Raw genomic sequence first — 20126 nt, forward strand, 5'->3', positions numbered from 1 at the left:
GTTATTGTATAGTGTGTATGCACACACACACACACACACACACATGCACACACGCTCACACATATAGATATTTATATGATTAAGTTTAAACAATCCACTTGCTATTTGTCTCATCTGTTTTTAAACTTGGATTAATTAAATTTTGTTATTCTATTTCTTCTGATGGCATAGCAGGAATTTTTTTAATGCTTCCTTTAGACATTAAAATATACTTCTTTTAGACAAGCTCTTGCTATACAGCCCAGGCTAGCTTTCTATCCTTCTGCCTCAGCTTCCTGAATGTATGAGCCATAAGTGTCCACTTTCATGTTCTGTAATATGCATTTAAAATGCATAAAATGTTAAGATTACACATCCACAATCTTTAATTCCAGAATAATTCTATTATGCTGTGTTGTTGGAGGCAATTAGTTAGTTCCTGGCTGCTGAGCCCCAAAATAATCACACAGAAACCATATTATTTGCAATATTGTTTGACCAATATCTTAAGTGTATTTCTGGCTAACTCATATCTTAAATTAACCCATCTCCATTAATTTGTGTATCTCCACAAGGCTGTGGCTTACCTTGTAAAGTTCTGGTGTCTGTCTCCAGCAGGGCTACGTGGTTTTTCCCTGACCCCACCTTCTTTCTCCCAGCATTCAGTTTTCCCCACCTACCTCTGTTCTGCCCTGCTCTGCTATAGGCTCAAAGTAGTTTCTTATTAACCAATGATATTCACAGCATACAGAGGGGAATCCCACATCAGTACCATGTAAAACTTATACCTGTTATACAGTCAGTCTATTTTCTCCTCCAGCAATTGCCAATATATATTCTGTTTGCGTGTGTTTCCTGTTTTGGATATTTTATATTTTGTTTCTGTTTTTTTTTTTTACTTAGCACAGTATTTTTTAGTTTCATCCATGTTACAGCATGTTTCAGTTTGTTTTTGTGACTAAATAATGTCCTGTTTAACATATAGTACAATTTTTTCACTCAACTATTGGTAAATATTTAGGCCATTTGCACATTTTTGACTATTTTGAATTATACTGCTATGAACATATGTGTACATGTATTTGATGGAATGCTTATTTCCAATTCTTTTATATATATGGGTAAGCAGAGTTGCTAGGATGGTCATCTGTTTGACTTTTTGAGATTTGTCAAACTTTTCCCACCATTTCTGAACTATTTTCTGTCTCCACCAGCAGCATGTTGTAGGTTCCTGTTTTATTCTCCATCCTTCCTAGCATTAGTTCCTCTCCCGCGATTGTTTTGTACTTTGACATCAAGGCCCCAGCACAGCTGGGTGTCTTGGCACGCCCTGTCCTGAAGTATCTGGTTGACCCCAGTATTTTTTGAATTGCCATCCTACTTGGATGTGAAGTGTATGTTCTGATTTTATTTTTTTTTTCTTTTTTTTTTTTTTTTGGTTTTTCGAGACAGGGTTTCTCTGTGGTTGTTCTGATTTTCATTTCCATAATGTTGAACAATCTTCACCTGCTTGTTATCATTTGCATATTCTTCTAGAGCAGTGGTTCTCACCCTTTCTAATGCTGTGACCCTTTAGTACAGTTCCTCATGCTGTGCTGACCCCCAGCCATAACATTATTTTTGTTGCTACTTCATAACTGTAATTTTGCTACTGTTTTGAATCATAATGTAAATATCTGATATGCAGGAAGGAGTCGTTTTGACCCCCAATGGGATCATGACCCACAGGTTGAGAATTGCTATATAGAAATTTCACAGGGCTTTTTGGGGTTCGGCCATTTGTTTTTTGGCTTTTTTATTTATTTATTTTTGTTGTTGTTGTTCTTTTTTAGAGATTTTTTTGGACTTTTTTGCCTATTTTAAAATTGGATTACTTGGCTTTTGTTGTTGTTGTTATATAAGCTATCAAGTTTCTGGACTCAGATAGTCCTCCTATCTCAGCCTCCAGAATGCATGTCCTAAGTACTCTTGTTTTATTTCCTCCTCCTCGTCTTCTTTTCATTCTTCTACTCAGAGCTTATACATACAAGACAAGCTTTTTATTTTGCTACATCTCCAGCACAAAACTTATTTGTGGCTGGGCGGTGGTGGCGCACGCCTTTAATTCCAGCACTTGGGAGGCAGAGGCAGGCGAATCTCTGTGAGTTCGAGGCCAGCCTGGCCTACAAGAGCTAGTTCCAGGACAGGGACCAAAAAGCTATGGAGAAACCCTGTCTCGAAAATTAAAAATAAAAAAAAACTTATTTGTGTATTTGTCACATGCATATGTACGTACATGTGTGTAGAGTCTAGAGGTCAACCTCAGGTTTTATTTCTCAAGAGCCATTCACCTAATTCTTTGAGACAAAACCTCTCATTGGTTAGCCAGGAGCACACTATAGATTGGCTGGCCAGTGAGCCCCAGGCTCTTGCTGTCTTTAGCTCCAGTATTGTAAGCACACACCACCATGTTTTGTTTTTTTTTTTTTTTATTTTTTTTGGTTTTTCGAGACAGGGTTTCTCTGTGGTTTTTTTTGGAGCCTGTCCTGGAACTAGCTCTTGTAGACCAGGCTGGTCTCGAACTCACAGAGATCCGCCTGCCTCTGCCTCCCGAGTGCTGGGATTAAAGGCGTGCGCCACCACCGCCCGGCCCATGTTTTGTTTTTTACGGGATGTTGAATATCAAGTTCAGACCCTCATGCTTGCACAAGCACTTTACTGACTGAGTTATCTGTCTCCTGAAAAGTTCTTTATAAATTTTGGGTAATAGACCCTTATTAAATACATACTTTTAAAATGTTTGCTTTGTAAAACAATATGTGCCTGGATTTACCATAGTCTCTTAAATAACTTCTTTTCACACTTGGTCTTTCTTATTTTCTACTCTGTATTTTTTGTCATGTTTTACTTCTATGTGTGTTGTGAACACTGCAGTTCATTATTTTTGCTTAAATTGCTTATTTTATGCAAATACATGTTTTGTGTATGTGTTTTGTACATGGATGCATACACACATGTGTATGTTTGTGTAAACATACATGCTCGCGCATGTGCTTGAGCATTCATGCATGTCAGTGTGTAGATGTCAGTGTCAGGTGCCTTCCTTTTTTGCCCTGTATCTTAATTATTTACTTTTGTAATATTATTATTTCCTTCCTTCCTCCCTCTCCCCCCACCTTTTTCCTTTCTTTCAACACAGGGCCTTTCTCTGTAGCTCTAGCTGTCCTAGAACTCTACGTAGACTAGGCTGGCCTCAAACTCACAGAGATCTGCCTGCCTCTGCCTCCCAAGTGATGGGATTAAAATGTGTACTACCACCCCCAGGCTGTTTGTATTATTTTAAGTTGCGTGTGTGAGTGCATCTATGCACCTCATTTTTTTAATCATTCATTCATTCATTCGCATGGGTGTTTTGTCTGTACTGGAGTTACAGATGATTGGAAGCCAACATGTGGGTGCTGGGAATTGAACCCAAGTCCTCTGGAAGAGCTCTTATTTGGGATGTCACCTTTCCAGCCTCCACTTATGTTTGTTGTTTTGACGGGACCTCTCAGTGACTCTGGAGCACACCATTTTGGCTAGTCTGCAAGCCCCTGGGATCGTTTTTTTTTTTTAATTTTTATTTATTTATTTATTAAAGATTTCTGTCTCTTACCCGCCACCGCCTCCCATATCCCTCCACTCCCCCAATAAACTCCCCCTCTCTCATCAGCCTGAAGAGCAGACCGGGTTCCCTGCCCTGTGGGAAGTCCAAGGACCTCCCACCTCCTTCCAGGTCTAGTAAGGTGAACCTCCAAACAGCCTAGGCTCCCCCAAAGCCAGTATGTGCAGTAGGATCAAAACCCAGTGCCATTGTTCTTGACTTCTCCGCAGTCCTCATTGTCCGCTATGTTCAGCGAGTCCGGTTTTATCCCATGCTTTTTCAGACCCGGGCCAGCTGGCCCTGGTGAGTTCCCGATAGAACATCCCCATTGTCTCAGTGTGTGGGTGCACCCATCGCGGTCCTGAGTTCCTTGCTCGTGCTCTCTCTCCTGTTCCTGATTTGGACCTTCTGGTTGTAGTCCGGTGCTCCAATGTGGGACTCTGTCTCTGTCTCCTTTCATCACCTGATGAAGGTTAATATTCAGGAGGATGACTATATGTTTGTCTTTGGGTTCACCTTCTTATTTAGCTTCTCTAGGATCTTAGAAGCCCCTGGGATCGTATATCTCTACTCACCATCCCCGTTTCCCCAGTGCTGGGTTACAAGTGAGTTCTCCCACACCTGGCTTGTATGTGGGTGCTGGGTTACAAGTGAGTTCTCCCACACCTGGCTTGTATGTGGGTGCTGGGAATCTGAACCAGATTCTCAGACTTGCACAGCAAACACTTTACCACTGAGCCATCTCTCCAACCTGCTTATTTTTTTCAAAGAAGTTTTTGGATGAAGACGTTTTAAAACATGGAGTGTTATATTTATATTTCTGGCACTTTTCCTATATTTTATTGTCTTTGACATATATTTGGGAATACTATTCTTTTCAAAAGTATTTTCTGCTTGTTTTTTTCTTCCCTCTTCCCCACAGATTTTCTTTGAGGAAGACCAGTTATATACATATGTTACACCTGTTGATAGTTTTCACAGGTCAGTGAGGTTTTGTTGCCTTTTTGTATTTTTCTTTTTAAAGGATTTATTGATTTATTTTTGCTTTAGATGTATTGGTGTTTTACAATCATGTATATTTGTGTGAGGGTGTCAAATTCCTTGATACTACTGGAGTTATAGGCAGTTGTGAGCTGCCTTTAGTTCTGGGAATTGAATCTGGATCCTCTGGATGAGCAGCCAGTGCTATTGACCCTGGAGCCAACTCTCCAACCTGTTTTCATTTTCTTTTTGTTTTCTTAGTTTTCTTCTCTTGGTGCATCATAGTATGTGTTGCTTTTTTCATATTTTTATATTTTTACATTTTTGTCCAACAAGGTTTAATCTGTAGGAAAAAAAAATCTTTTTTTTTTTTTTGATTTTCGAGACAGGATTTCTCCGTAGCTTTTTTGGTGCCTGTCCTGGAACTAGCTCTTGTAGACCAGGCTGGCCTCGAACTCACAGAGATCTGCCTGCCTCTGCCTCCCGAGTGCTGGGATTAAAGGCTTGCGCCACCACCGCCCGGTTTGTAGGAAAAAATCTTATCTTGTGAAATTACCTTTTCAGATATTGTATTTTTTCTTTTTAGAAAATCTCATTTTGTTTTGAGACAGGATGGGTGTTGGTCTTGCTGTATTCCAATCTATTCTTAGCCTCTGGGTGCTGGGCTTGCAGCTTTGTGCTATTGTGTCCATCTTAAGTTTAGTTTTAGACACTGAATGTTATATTGTTGAACATCTGTGGTTTTTTTTTCTTTTTAGAAATTGTTGAGCTCAGCTGGTCAGTGGTGGCACATGTCTTTAATTTCCTCACTGGCGAGGCAGAGGCAGGCAGATCTCTGAGTTGGAGGACAGACAGCCTAATCTCCAGTGTGAGTTCCAGGATTGCTAGGGCTACACAGAGTAATCCTATCTTAGAGAAGTGTGGGAGAGAGGAGAGGGAGAAACTGTTGAGCTCATTTTGGTTGGTTTTGTAGATCAGCTTTATGCTGTTTTCGTGGATTCTTAAGGTTTTTTTTTTTTTTGATAGATTTCAAGTGACCTTTATTCTGGTAGAGTGTATCAGTATAAATGACTTAGGTTTCTGGGGCTGTCACATTTTAGTGTCTTAGGTTTTTTGAGTGTCTCATTTAGGTTTCTGCAATCTGACTGGTCAAAACAGAAAACAGATTCCCCTGGGTTTTTGTGATTTCTAGTTGTGGTGCTTATAGCTCTGTCGTGGGCATTTGCCTAGTCTTGTGGAGTTTCACCACGTATAGAAAGAGCTTCATACTCAAGAACACATTTAAAGAGGAAGTGAGTTCCAGGTTGAGTTATCTGAAGGCTTTTCCTTTAAGACACACTTTTCTTAATTCTAATCTAATCTCTTTATCTTCTATAAGTTCTACTCTGGGTTGCAAGTATGTAGTCCCATTATGCTCTGGGTTCCCCTTTTTCATGTCACTGATGGAAGCAGCCACCTCATTCATCTGTCATTATGCATTATCTTCAAATATTTTCCTCACATATTGCACCCAGTTTTTGTGGCTGTGGTGGTTGATACCATGGTAAAAGCTGAAGTCCTATTGCCTGTCTTTTACACGTAATAGCCATGTGAGATGGCTCTTAGCTGTAATTCCGACATTTGAGGCGGGACAGTCTCCTGTCTTAGGAAGTTCCAGGCCAGCCTGGGTTACATAATGGGACACTGTCTCAACAAAACAGAAAAATCCCAAAGTAAAAAGTAACTTTAAATGTTTTCTAAGTTCTCATTTTGCACAGTTCCAATATACAGAAATTTCATTTACAACTTAGTTAAGTAAAACCAGTCCTCCCAATAGCATGGTTTGAATTTCAGTTAGCTTGGTATGTTAACTATAATTACACAGTATGCAGATGTCTTTTTACCAATTCTCCAGTCCATGGTAACTCAAAAAAAACATATGTTTTGGTCAATCATGTCTTCAAAATCTGCTACTGATTAGAGGCTGCTCCCTTGTTACTAAGTTTATGTACAAAGTATTTAGTTGTGTTGGTCTCTTCCCACTGTGATATTTTGTAAATACTGATAATTAGAATTGAAAATTGGGGAACAAAGATAAAACAGAGTAACAAAAATAGTAACTGAAGTTTGAGTGAAAGGTAAAGATGGTAAAGAAGAAATAGTAGCCAATAATGATATCACGGTTTGTATGATATAATATTAAAATGTCTAGATGTGTAGCCACAGGAAGTTAGGGAAAGTGAATTTTGTTAACATAAATGAAGAAAATGATTGTGACATTTGAAAAGATGAAGATGTTCCTGAGAAAACACTTTCACATTAAAGGAAAAGCTCTCATATTCTAAGTTCTCATATAATACTGGACAGGGTAGTGCATGCCTTTAGTTCCAGCACTTGAGAGGCAGATTTTTGTAGGTTGGAGGCCAGTCTGGTCTACATAGTGTGTTTAGGGCAACTAGAGCTGCAAAACAAACAAACCTACAAATAAATAGTTCTTATTTAGATATTTCACAACACAGGATAAATGGTCAGAACTGAACTGAACTTAGAACAGCAATTTGTGAAGGCATAGAAAAAGTGATTGCTATGTATGGAATTCTTTTTATTCTTGTTTTATTTTGCCCTTTTGTTTTTCAAGACAGAGTTTTCTCTGTGTAGCCCTGGCTGTCCTGGAACTAACTCCATAGACAAGCTGGCCTCGAACTCACAGAGATCCATATGCCTCTGTCTCCCAAGTACTAGGATTAAAGGTGTGTGCCTCCACTGCCTAGCTGTTTTTTTTAATATGTGTGTGTGTGTATAAAGAGTGTGTGTGTGTATGTGTTTGTAATGTACATGGAAATCAAAGGACAATTTTTGGAAGTCAGTTCTCTCTTCTGTATGGCTCCTGGGGGTTGAACTCAGGTTATCAGGCTTAATGGCAGGCACCTTTACTTGTTGAGCCATCTCACTGGGCCCTTAGTTATTTTTAAGTCTTCATTAGCTCCTAAATTTCAAAAGTGCTGACCCTTTCATTGAAATTATGCTATGCCTTGACTTATATTCAGGCATTTTCCTAAAATTTTCTCACATCTGTCTCTTTTCAAATATATACAGTTTTTCTCCATTCTGTTTTTTTTCATTCTGTTAGAGTTGGTCAATTAAAATGATATATTTCACATATACAACATGTTCTCATATACATAGTCATTGTGAAATGTTTGCCACAATCAAGCTTACTAACGTACCTATAACATTAATAGGATACATTTAGTATCTCTGATTTTTGAAGTAACAATTCTGAGCACAGATGGCCTGGGTTCTCTGCTTCTAAAGTTCTCACAAGGACAAAAGTGTTGGTTTGGTTGTTGTCTTATTTGAAGTCTCGATGAGAAATACTGATTTCCAAGCTTTCAAGGTGTAGTTGGCAGAATTCCTCAAGAGCTAGCGGACTGAGTGTCTCAATTCTTATCTGATTGTTGTCTGAAGGCCATCCTTCATTCTTTGCCATGTGGTCCTCTTCAGTCTGACTGCTTGCTTCATTAAATCATGCAAGTCAAGCAGACACTTCAGTCTTTAGCAAGATGGCAGTTAACTTTATGTAACCTAATCATGGATAATGGCATCTGATTACCTTTGGCATACTCCCTTAGAAGCGAGCTTCTAGGACCTACCCACACAAGGGGATGGGGTTAAACAGGGACATGGATACCAGGAGGTAGAAGCCATTAGGGGAGCATGTTACAGTTTGCTTGCCACAATTATAATCTGTTAACACTATCTAACTTTTTTTCAGATTGTTATGAGTTTACCCTGTTTTTTCTGCAATATTCTAAGACTCTGATTTAGTGAATAATGGTATATAAGACAATCAACTGTGTTTATTGCTACTAGGGCTTTAGTAAGCCTAGGCATTCTTAGATGGTGTGTGTGTGTGTGTGTGTGTGTGTGTGTGTGTGTGTGTGTGTGTGTGTGTGTGTACTTCCTTTCTCAAGATATATTTGTGTCACAGTAGTATCTTCAGTTATAACTCAGCAATGCAGCATTCATTCTGCTTTTCCCCTCTGAGAAGCCTAACTCTTATGCTATTTAACCTGTCAGTTCGCCTTTATAACCCATCTTGTGTTGCTCACATATTATTTTCTCACTTTTCTACCCCATACATCACATGGAAGCATTTTTTACTGTTTTGGGGTCATTTGTCAACTTGTACAATCTGCTTTCTACCTTTAAAACCTGGGTCTGAAACTGAGTTCTAGACCACGGTCTCTCCATCTCCAGCAGTACCTGTGCCCTCCTGAGGGACCTTTGCTGCTCCTGCCCCTTGCACTACTCGGTGTGGGTGTGAACACCCAGGTCATCCTCCTGTTCACTGCTTTCTAGTCAGACCCATCTCCTCTCAGAGATACCATTCTCATGCTGTTTGGAGTCCACTGCCGTCACTCAGCATAATGCCTGCTTAGCCCATGCCTACCTCGCTGTTTAGTGGAACTGTTTGAATAGGGAGGAGACGATGGGGAGTTAGCACTTATATTTTTTAAAAAGCTTCAGTCAGTCAGTTTGTTTGTTTGTTTGTTTGAGACAGGGTTTCTCTATATAGCCCTGGCTGTCCTGGAACTCACTCTGTAGAACAGGCTGGCTTCAAACTCAGAGATCTGCCTGCTGCCTCTCCCTCTGCTTCTGAGTGCTGAGATTAAAGGTGTGTTACACCACCATACCTTTAGTGTAATTGGAGTGTGTGTGTGTGTGTCTGTGTGTGTGTGTCTGTGTGTATAAAACTTTATTGAAAGAGCTTATGTTTAAAATCACTGACATTAAGTAAGAATGAAAATGAATTAGTATATTGTTATTACTATTATTGGGGGTTTTTTGAGACAGGATTTCATTGTGTAATCCTGACTATCCTGGAATTCAAGTCTGTAGACCAGGCTAGCCTTGAACTCAGAGATCTTCCTGCCTCTGCCTCCTGAGTGCTGGGATTAAAGGCATTTGCCACCACAGCTCAGCAGTACATATTATTTTTAAAAGCACTTTTAACCAAATGTGTCTGCATGTCTATAGAGGTAAATCACACACACACATAAATAATACAAATAAGATATGTTTGTTTTTTTTAAAGAAGGATGATATACATACATACATACATACACACATACATACACGTCTATATGTATGTATGTAGTCATTTCAGAGGGTGTGTGTGTGCGTTGTGTGCGTGTGTGTGCTTGTTGGGTTTTTATGAGCCAAGATAGCCTCATGCCAGGTCAGATGTATGGAAGTCAGAGGACAGCCTCAGGTGTTGGACATTATCGCCACCTGTTTGGGTCAGACTTTCACTTAATTTGCGTTGGGTATGCCAGCCAGAATCCTTTGGGGATTCTCCTGTTTCTGCCTTCTGTCTTGCTATATAGACCACTGGAATCGCAGACCATGTGCTATCATTTCCATCTTTTTGTGGTTTGTGTGAACTCAGGTCTTGAAATTTGCACAACGAATGCTTAGCTCCTCACTCTTTTCCTGGCTCCTGTTAAAGGTTTTTACTCAAGCCTTCATGCAGTATCTTTCTACTTTCACATCCTTCTCATGATTCCAGACTGCTCTCTCACCTAGAATCAGAGTCCACCTCTGCCATTCTTAGTCACTTAGGGTTTGTTTGTTGTTGTTTTTAAACATATCTTATTTGTATTATTTATGTATGTGTGTCAGTATGTTTCGGTGCATGTATGTGCCCGGACAACAGAAGATCCCTTGGAACTGGAGATATAGGTGGTTATGAGCCCCCTTGTGGGTGCTGGAGACTGAACCCAGGTCCTCAGGAAGAACAGCAAATGTTCTTGTATTAGTCAGGGTTCTTTAGAAGAGCAGAACTTATAGAATGAGTGTGTGTGTGTGTGTGTGTGTATGAGTATATATGTGTATACATGTATATGGGACTTCCTAGAATGACATACAAGTTGTGGTTCAGCTAGTCCAACAATGGCTGTCTACCAATGGAAGGTCCAAGAATCGAGTAATTGTTAAGTCCATGGGACTGAATGACTTAGCTCTTCTTCAGGTGTGTACTGGAGTCCTAAAGAAGTTGCCTTTAATGCCAGTAAGTGAAATGAATTTGCTAGGGCAATCGAGAGCCAGAGCCAGCAGACAAAGAGAGCAATAGCAATCTTCCTCCTTCCATGTCCTTTACATAGGCTGCCAGCAGAAGGTGTGTTCCAGATTCCCACCTCAATGATCCAGGTTAGAAATGGGTCTTCTCACTTCAAACAATTTAATTAAGAAAAAAAGTCCCTCACAGGTGTGCCTAGCCAGCTGGGTTTTAGTTAATTCCAGGTGTAGTCAAGTTGACAGCCAAGAATAACCACCATGGTTCTTAATCTCTGAGCCATCTCTCTAGCCTGTCATTCAGGTTTTAAATATTGGAGTTATTTCTGATTTGTCCCCCTTCCTTTTTTTATAATTTGCCATTGAGTCTTCTCTTCCTCACCTTTTCATGGCCATTAGTTTGGTGGTTACAACAGTCTTATGAGTAGGCCTTACTTCTCTAGGGTCTGTAAGTACTGGACCCCTAAACTATCTTTGGCTCCCTATGTCTTAATAAATTATGCAATTCTATATGTGACTTTCAAAATGCCTTCCCTGCTTTGTTTTTGAATCAAGTCCTTATCTCAGACTAACTTACCTCAGACTTACAGCATTAAAAGGCTATTTTTATGTCCAGTTTACTAGACAGAATATTGTAGTTTAGAACCTCTTAACCACTTACTAGAGCAGTGGTTTGTTCTCTCTGGTATGTGCTTTGCACTGTTATCTAATGATTAAGGACACATTTTTTTTTTGAACATTTGCCGGCCGGGCGGTGGTGGCGCACGCCTTTAATCCCAGCACTCGGGAGGCAGAGGCAGGCGGATCTCTGTGAGTTCGAGACCAGCCTGGTCTACAAGAGCTAGTTCCAGGACAGGCTCCAAAGCCACAGAGAAACCCTGTCTTGAAAAACCAAAAAGAAAAACAAATGAACATTTGCCATGGCAAGAGTAAAAGAAAATTATAAGACAAAGAGTTTATTTAGGTCCATGATGATGACACATAGGCAGCAGGGTCAGACATCTAGGGCAGAACTGAAAGCTTACATCTTGAACTGCAAGTAAGAAGCAGAAAGCATATTGGGAATTTTAAAGACGTGAATCATATCACCGAGGAACAATCTAAGCAATCAAGGAGAGGAGGCAAATACGTGATTAACTTACAGTGATATTGCTGCAATAGAACTAAGGCCTGTGTTTGAACTTTTTAAAAATAATTTAATGATTTTCTATTTCTTGTGAATTCATATTTTGCCTGCATGTATGTCTGTGTGAAGATGTCAGATCTCCTAGAACTGGAGTTACAGACAGTTGTGAGCTGCCATGTGGATGCTGGGCATTGAACCCGGGTCCTCAGGAAGAGCAGTCGGTGCTCTTAACTGCTGAGTCATCTCTCCAGCCCATATGTCTGAATTTTTCTTTTTTTTTTTTTTGTTTTTGTTTTTGTTTTTTTGGTTTTTCGAGACAGGGTTTCTCTGTGGCTTTGGAGCCTGTCCTGGAACTAGCTCTGTAGACCAGGCTGGTCTCGAACTCACAGAGCTCCGCCTGCCTCTGCCTCCCGAGTGCTGGGATTAAAGGCGTGCGCCACCATCGCCCGACTTTGAATTTTTCTAAATATTGAAAAAAGCAAAACATTAATAGCTGGCCGGGCGGTGGTGGCGCACGCCTTTAATCCCAGCACTCGGGAGGCAGAGGCAGGCGGAGCTCTGTGAGTTCGAGACCAGCCTGGTCTACAGAGCTAGTTCCAGGACAGGCTCCAAAGCCGCAGAGAAACCCTGTCTCGAAAAACCAAAAAAAAAAAAAAAAAACATTAATAGCACCTATTGCCTAACACAGTGTTATTTTTATGCCTTCTTGTAGTGACTGTTAATTTATCTCCTAAAATAAAATATATATTAGGGTGTAGCTTAGAATGTTTGCTTATCATACTCAAGGCTCTGGTTTCAGTTCCCAGCACTGTGCTCACACTGCAGATGTGTGCATGTGTGCATGCTTGCATATGTATGAACACAGAGGAGTATAAATTACATGAGAGTAGGTGTTTGATGAACCTCGACCTCATTTCTGCCATTGCCATTTAGTCACTGTAATGTCTCTGAGCTCCTTTTTCTGTAGAAATAACAATACTAACAACTCTTTAAATGAAATAATTAAAGGAAGCAAAATTTTTTAGTAAACAATTTCCATCTGATAAACTTTAGATCTCTCTTTATATACAGCTGTGTCCACTCTGGTCATAAGGAATAAATATTTGATTGGTGGATGAATTTACCGTTGTTATGGACTTTAGTTCATTCTGTCTTCCCAGAACATTTCGAAATTGAATTGGCACATTTGGGAGCCTATTATTAATAATAGTGGATTTTGCAAATTAATTTTGTTTCATTTTTTCTTTTTTCTTTTTTTTTTTTCGAGACAGGGTTTCTCTGTAGCTTTGGAACCTGCCCTTGAACTAGCTCTTGTAGACCAGGCTGGCCTTGAACTCATTGAGATCTGCCTGCCTCTGCCTCCCAAGTGCTGGGATTAAAGGCATGTACCACCACCGACCGGCACATTTTGCAAATTTTATAACCCTTATTTAGTTTTTCTACAACTTTGTGTAATAAGCTAAATTGATTTGATCATCTTTCATTGTACAAGGAGATAGTTTCATTTTTGGAATGAATTAATAAATAGGACTCCTTAAAAGATGATCATTGATGGATTGGTCAGCAAGATGGTTCAGCAGGCATAGACCCCTTCTATGAAGCCTGACAACCTGATCCAAGAGCACCTAGTAGAAGGAAAGAGTTGCTTCTCCCTAAGTTGTCCTGTTCCCTCCACATGTGCACCATGGCATGTGCACCACCTCTTTCTCATAATAAATAAGTAAGTAAATAAACATAAATTTTATTTTATTTTATTTTTTTTTGGTTTTTTGAGACGGGGTTTCTCTGTAGCTTTGGAGCCTGTCCTGGAACTAGCTCTTGTAGACCAGGCTGGCCTCGAACTCCCAGAGATCCGCCTGCCTCTGCCTCCCGAGTGCTGGGATTAAAGGCGTGCGCCACCGCCTGGTTACAAGCACAGACTTTTCCCCGGGTTGGGGTAAACATAAGTTTTAAAAGGTGATCATTGACTTGGTAAGTTAAGAGTCTGAATGCCTTATAAGGCATAAGGAATACTACTTTTCTCTTGGCCTGAATTTTTTTTAGTTGATAAAGTAGTGGAAAGAGAATTCTTTGCCATGGTTTAAGGATACATAAACTCTCAGTGCAGCAATCTTTTTGTTGTTGATTATTATAGCTTCTATTACTCCTAGAATTTGACCAACAGGGACCTGAGTTTAGGAGATTTTGTCATTCAGCTTTCATATAGTAAATGCTGAGGACAGCCCGTTGCCTTGAGGGCCCTCCATCAGTGAAAAGTATCTGTGGCGTTACTTTAGGCAGTCAAGTGTGGGGGAGGAGTGCAGGCTCTCAGGGTTCTCAGGGAGGATTTGAACCTTTGAACATGACAGGCACATGATGCTATGCTCTTGAAGCACCATACACCTTTTGTTGCAACATTTCATTCTTCCCTCTTAATCTTGGATTTACTAGAAACTCGTTTAGCACCCCTTCTATTTTGCATAGGCTTTTTTATTTTTTAAAAAGATTTTAAATTATGTGTATGTGGGAGGTGTGTTGGTATGTGCATTTGAGTGTGGGTAGAGGTACGTGACTAGGGTGAAGGCCAAAAGAGGTAGTTGGATCTTCTGGAGCTGATGGTTTTGAGCTGCCTAATGTGTGTGCTGGGAAATAAACTCCAGTCTCCTGCAAGAGCAGCAAGTACTCCTAAATGCTGAGCCACATCTCTAGCTCGTGTGTGTGTGTGTGTGCATATATACACATAATATATTTTTATGTGTATGGGCATTTTGCCTACTTGTGTGCCTGGTGTCAACAGAGGCCAGAAGAGCCTATTGTGTCCCCTGGATCTAGAGGTAAGGGCAGGTTAGAGCCACTATCCATGGTGCTGGGAATGCAGCCTTGGTCCTCTGCAAAAGTAGTAAGTGTTCTTAACCACTAAAGCATCTCTCCAACCTCCATATATGTGTTTTAAAAGCTGATGAACTTACATAGTTGGAGAAATTAAGCAGTTTAAACAAAGTATTGTAATCTTTAACTTTCTAAAGTTTTTAAGAATGTTTTTACTTTGAATTTTATTTTTACTTACTGTGTTTTGTGTGTGTGTGCATGTGTGCATGTGCCATGGTCTCTGGGGATGAAACTCAGATCTTAAGACTTTTAAGGCTTGCTCACCAAGCACTTTTACTTGCTGAGCCATCTCCTCAGTCTGGCTTTCTGCAGTTTTGCCAAGGAGAGTCATCTGGGGTGAGATTAGAGAGAAAATGAGCTGAAGAAACGAGTGTGTTCTGTGCAGAACTGTGTTTACACAGGATAAGATGTTGTCTATTATCTGACTTTCTAGCTTTTGATATGAATGATTAGTAAAAGTTAATGTGGGAATATAGCTTTAGTTGGTGAATTGACACCCCCCCCCACTTCTTTTTGGTTTATTTAAAAAATTAAGGGTTTTGGGTATGACTCAGTGGCAAAGTGTTAGCATGGCCCTGGGTTTGCTCCCCCAGCAAAGGAGTTGAGAGGATGGGGGTTTAGAAATTTAAATATAATTTGCAAAGAGAAAAGGCAAGGCCAGCCCAAACCTTAGTTAGAAAGCTATGTGCTTCTTAAATATTTATTAGCCTGACATGGCCTTGCTATAGAGCCCAGTATGATTTTAACCTCAATATTCTTGCTTTAGATTTCCATGAATTGGGATTACTGGCATGTGTCATCATACCTGGATTTTCAAACATTTTTTTCAGTTCTGGGGATAGAACCTACACACACTAGGGAAGCACTCTACCACTGAGCTGTATCTCCAGCCCCTTTTAACCTTTTTTTTTTTTTAAATACGGTATTGCCAAGTTGCCCAGACTGGCCTTAAACTTACTCCATAGATGAGGCAGGTCTTGAATGTGTGATCTTCCAGCATTAGTCTCTAGTAGTTGGGATCACAGGTCTGACTGTTCCATCAAAGGAAATATGTATTAAATGGACAGAATATGTATATCCTTGTTTAAAATTGATCCATAAATTGGCCTGAAAGGCACAGAATGCATATGATCATAACAGCCAAGATGACAGTGTTTTCTACTTTCATTGTCCAGGTTTCCTTTGTCTTTTCTCTCCCTTCATTTAAAAAATGTTCTTAAATCTGAAGAAAGAAGGGAAACTGGCAAAGTTAGAGCCTATTCCATTTATTTTGTAATGATCTGTTTTTCTCAAAGATTTAAGCAGCATTTACCAGTATGAATAAGATTAATTATTACAATACAAACCAATTTGAAAATTGGTTTTTAAATTGAGCCTTAATATGTAAAATCTTATGGTAATGTGCAAATCCGACTATATTCAAGTGCAGTTTTCATACCCATACCAATTGTCTTGTAATAATCAAGAATGCATCCTCTGTGTGGTATTTGGAAGTTAATACTATTTTAGAAATCACACTGGTATATATAGTGGCTTCCCTGGGTGTATGTGGCTCATTATTGATCATAATTTTATTTTGAAATTTTAGTTTAAGCAGATAGGGTAAGCCCCTTTCAGATTTTTAGTGGTTAGAGGAGTTTTGATGGAGGATTGGGATATATGAATGAGGAGGACTGTTAGAATGAACAACATTGAAAGAAGCTCAGATAACAGTTCATCAGGTGGTAATAAAAACTAGCACAGATTCACATGGAGAACAGGAGACAAATAATTCCTGGGAGAAATGCTTTCAAAACGTAACCGTGAAACTCTCACAAATACAAATAAATATGTGCATTGTAATGAGAAGGAAGAGTCCCAGGTGTGTGGATGAAGGGGTTTTGGTTGAGTTCTAGACCCAGTAGTGCCGACTGTGCGTTGTGCAGAGGGCTGCAGTATGCTTAGCACGTGTGAGTTCTGCCTCCTGATATCTGTCTTCCAGGCTTACTCTGTTTCCCTCCATCACATTTTTTTTATGTACTTTAATCCTTTCTGCCTCTCATATATCTCAAATTGAAATCTCCTTCAGAATGACACTCCTTTTTTACTCATCAGCTTTAACCAAACACTTAATAAATGCACCAGAGCTCTAAAGAAAAACGTAATAGTTAGTAAGTCTTAACAGCAAGTTTCTTTATATTAGGAATCTTTTTGTTTTGTTTTTTGGATATTCAAGACAGGGTTTCTCAGTGTCTATGGAACTAGTCCTAGAACTCGCTCTATACACCAGGCTGGCCTTGAACTCACAGAGATCCGCCTGCCTCTGCCTCCTGAGTGCCGGGATTAAAGGCGTGCGCCACCACCGCCCATCTTATATTAGAAAATTTTAATGTATGGGGATTTAATGCTGATGGGATGTTGTTAGACTATAAGTTCCATGAAGGAAAAGTTTTTTTTTCTTTTGTTTTTGTTTTTTGATGCCAGTTTGCTAATAGCTTTGGCTATCATGGTATTCACTGTGTAAACTTAAACTGATCATGAACTATAGGCAATCATCCTACCTCGGTCTTTCAAGGTCTGGGATTATTGTTGTGAGCCACCATACCCAGCTAAGAAAGGACACGTTTTTAAAGGCTAGGATTATAACTCAGTGGTAGATTGCTTGTCTATTATGCATGAAGTTCTGGCTCTGTCGCAAGTGGCACCAAAAAGCAGTTTTCCTTTTGTCCATTGTTGTATCTGGTGTCCAGAATAAGAAAAACATTCAATAAATACTTACCAAATAAATTGTAAGAACATTTGCCCTAAGAAAGTTTAATGTAACTAATTTATGAAAGTTATTTCATTGAAGCATGTTTTTGTTTTTTTGTTTTGTTTTGTTTTGAGACAGGATCTCACTATGTAGTCTTGGCTGGCTTGGAGCTCAGTATATGAGACAAGCTGTCTGGAAGGAAAGGCAGTGAAGCATACTTTTTTTTTCAATTAAAATTTTCTTTGAGATTTTATTTTTATTTTGTGCATATGGATGTTTTGCCTGCATGCATGTGCATACAGTGCTTGTAGAGGCCAGAAGAAGGCATCAGATTCTGAGGGACTGGAGTTACAGTCATGTGGGTTCTGGGGATTGTACTCCCATTCTTCTGGAAGAGCTGCCAGTACTCTTAACAGCTGAGCCATCTTTCCTGCCCAAGAAAAGCATTCTTGGTTCCTCAGTACAGAGCAGGGATTCTCAAGAGATAGAATCTTTAAATCCTCCTGGCTGTCCCCTTTGTTCTCTTTTCCCAATGAGTATTTCAAGTGCCGGGATCATCTGGACAGGATAATGTCAATCCTGTTACAATCAAGTAAATATAGTGCCAGGGAGACACAGACTTAAATAATAGCTGTAGATGGCAGAAGTAAAGAGCACGGGAATTACAAATTTAAATATGTTAGGGCTCAGATAAGCATTTGAGTAGACTATCAAAGTAGTTAACTAGCTGAAGTGGCAGAGCCAGCTAAATGATAGAGAAGGTGAGTAGATAAAGGCAGCGAGAGCAGATCCGATTGATAATGTGCTTGGTTTCATACAGCCAATCTAGGGAGCCATTGTGAATTGCATAATATACCACTGAAGACAACTATTCATTTAGCTGCTGTTTGTAAAATAAGTTGTAGCTTGAGGTAAAGAAATTCTGGAGTAAATAGAATTTGCTGCTGTGGGTGATGTCACCGTTTGACTTGTGTTTTCTAGTGATGCCTTTAGCAGATCTTTGAAGTTCTCCATCCCCACTTTGTGAAATAGGGATGATGAAGGCAGGAGGAGAGTTCTAGGAAGCAGTAGGTATGGATTCTAGTCTCTACTTTCTGTGCTATTTTCTAAATTCATGAGCATGAATAGACAAGTACTGAACTGTAAAATGAGGAAAATGACCTTTAAGCAGGAGTCTAGATTGGATCATATTTGGAGCTTAGCAACTGTTATTATATAGGCAGTCTGAGTAGGGAATACTGTATCTTGCATCCTGCTGCAATTTCTGCTAATTATTTAAAAAAATAAAAGAACCAGCCAGGCGGTGGTGCTGCATGCCTTTAATCCCAGCACTCAGGAGGGAGAGGCAGGCAGATCTCTGTGAGTTCCAGGCTAGCCTAGTCTACAAGAGCTAGCTCCAGGACAGGCCCCAAAGCTACAGAGAAACCCTGTCTTGAACCGCCCCCACCCCAGAACCAGAACATTGTCTCACATGCTGTGAATAAATGACTTCTCTATTTTAAAATCTATCTTCATTGAGTGTGGTTGGGTACTATCATAGTGCTCAAGCTAATGGACAAAACTTCACCCGGAGAACTTTTAGAGAAACATGACGGATGTAGGCTCCATTCTGTCATACATAGTATCTTATGAAACTAAACAGAGCTCAGGGAGATGGTTCAGTCAGTAAAGTGCTCACCAGGCAAACGTGAGGACCTGAGTTCCAGCTCTTGCATCCCTGTTAAAAAACAAACAACCTGAGCATGTGCTCTTATAAGGCAGAGACAGGAGGATCCCTTGCTCTTGCTGGTCAGCCAGCCTAGTCTAGTCAGCAAGTCCCAGATGAGACTTCATCTCGAGGAAAAAAGGTGGATGACTCCTGAGGAACAACACCTGAGGTTGACCCCTGATTGCCACACACACACACACACACACACACACACACCTGCAAACTACCCTCTCCTAGCCTCAAAGCACAATAATAACAATGTTTAGTGTCATTAGAACTGGTAGTTTTTTGCCTACTGAATACACTCTTCTCTCCCATAATTTCTTTGCTGAAGGTTTTAGTACCTCAGCTTTCAGAGTCCCTTCTCTTCTTCCTGTTATTTTGTTTCTGTTTGAACTGCTTCTTGTCCTGCCCCCTTTAATCCATCTGGAAAGATGAAGAGGCAGCTGCTATGGTTAACTGTGCATTTTGGTTAATGAATAACAGACTTAACCAGCTACATAAAGCATATGCAAACTGTGCAGAGTTAGCTGCTGTTGGGGCCCTAGGGATACAATGCTTTTTCTTTTCTTTTTTTTAAAAAAAGTTCTCCCCTGTCTCGAAAAACAAAAAAACAAAAAAAAAGTTTTTATGGTTTTCATGTGGTATTTTGTTTTCTATTTTACCATTCTTCATATAGTAATGCTACCACAAAGTTCTCTTTTTTCTGTTTAGTCTATATTATTTATGATGATTTATAGAAGGTGGGTAAGGTCCAAAAAGGAAATGGATCAGTCAATTCTGTTTAAGAAGTAATTTTCCTAGTTTGGGTATAATCGTAGAAAATGGGGACAGCTTTTGTGGCATACTTGGTTTTTGGAACTCTAACTTGTTTTCTCTTTCTTGCCTTTTGGCTACTAGGGCTCCTTTTGGGTTTCTCTGGGGTTAGAATCACTATATATTGTGTTTCTTGAACATGTTTCTTTCATAGCTGGGCGTAGTGACACTTGGGAGGCAGAGGCAGGCAGAGTGCAGCCTGGTCTACACAGCGAGCTCTAGGCAAGCTAAGGCTACA

At 39.9% G+C, this 20126-nt stretch overlaps 1 protein-coding gene across 11 annotated transcripts in view; it reads left to right on the plus strand.

The window, feature by feature from the left end:
• Btrc (beta-transducin repeat containing E3 ubiquitin protein ligase) overlaps positions 1 to 20126 on the plus strand; it is a 179591-nt gene that overhangs the window by 51911 nt on the left and 107554 nt on the right. For 2 of the 11 annotated variants that reach the window (XM_075974218.1, XM_075974216.1), the window contains exon 3: positions 4524 to 4582. The exons of the other annotated variants lie outside the window; for them this stretch is intronic. The gene's annotated coding sequence lies outside the window, so the exon portion shown is untranslated. The remainder of the gene's footprint in view (positions 1 to 4523; positions 4583 to 20126) is intronic. 11 annotated transcript variants of the gene reach the window in all.

This window comes from Microtus pennsylvanicus, chromosome 5 (assembly GCF_037038515.1).
Source record: "Microtus pennsylvanicus isolate mMicPen1 chromosome 5, mMicPen1.hap1, whole genome shotgun sequence".
Classification (NCBI taxonomy): Eukaryota; Metazoa; Chordata; class Mammalia; order Rodentia; family Cricetidae; genus Microtus; species Microtus pennsylvanicus.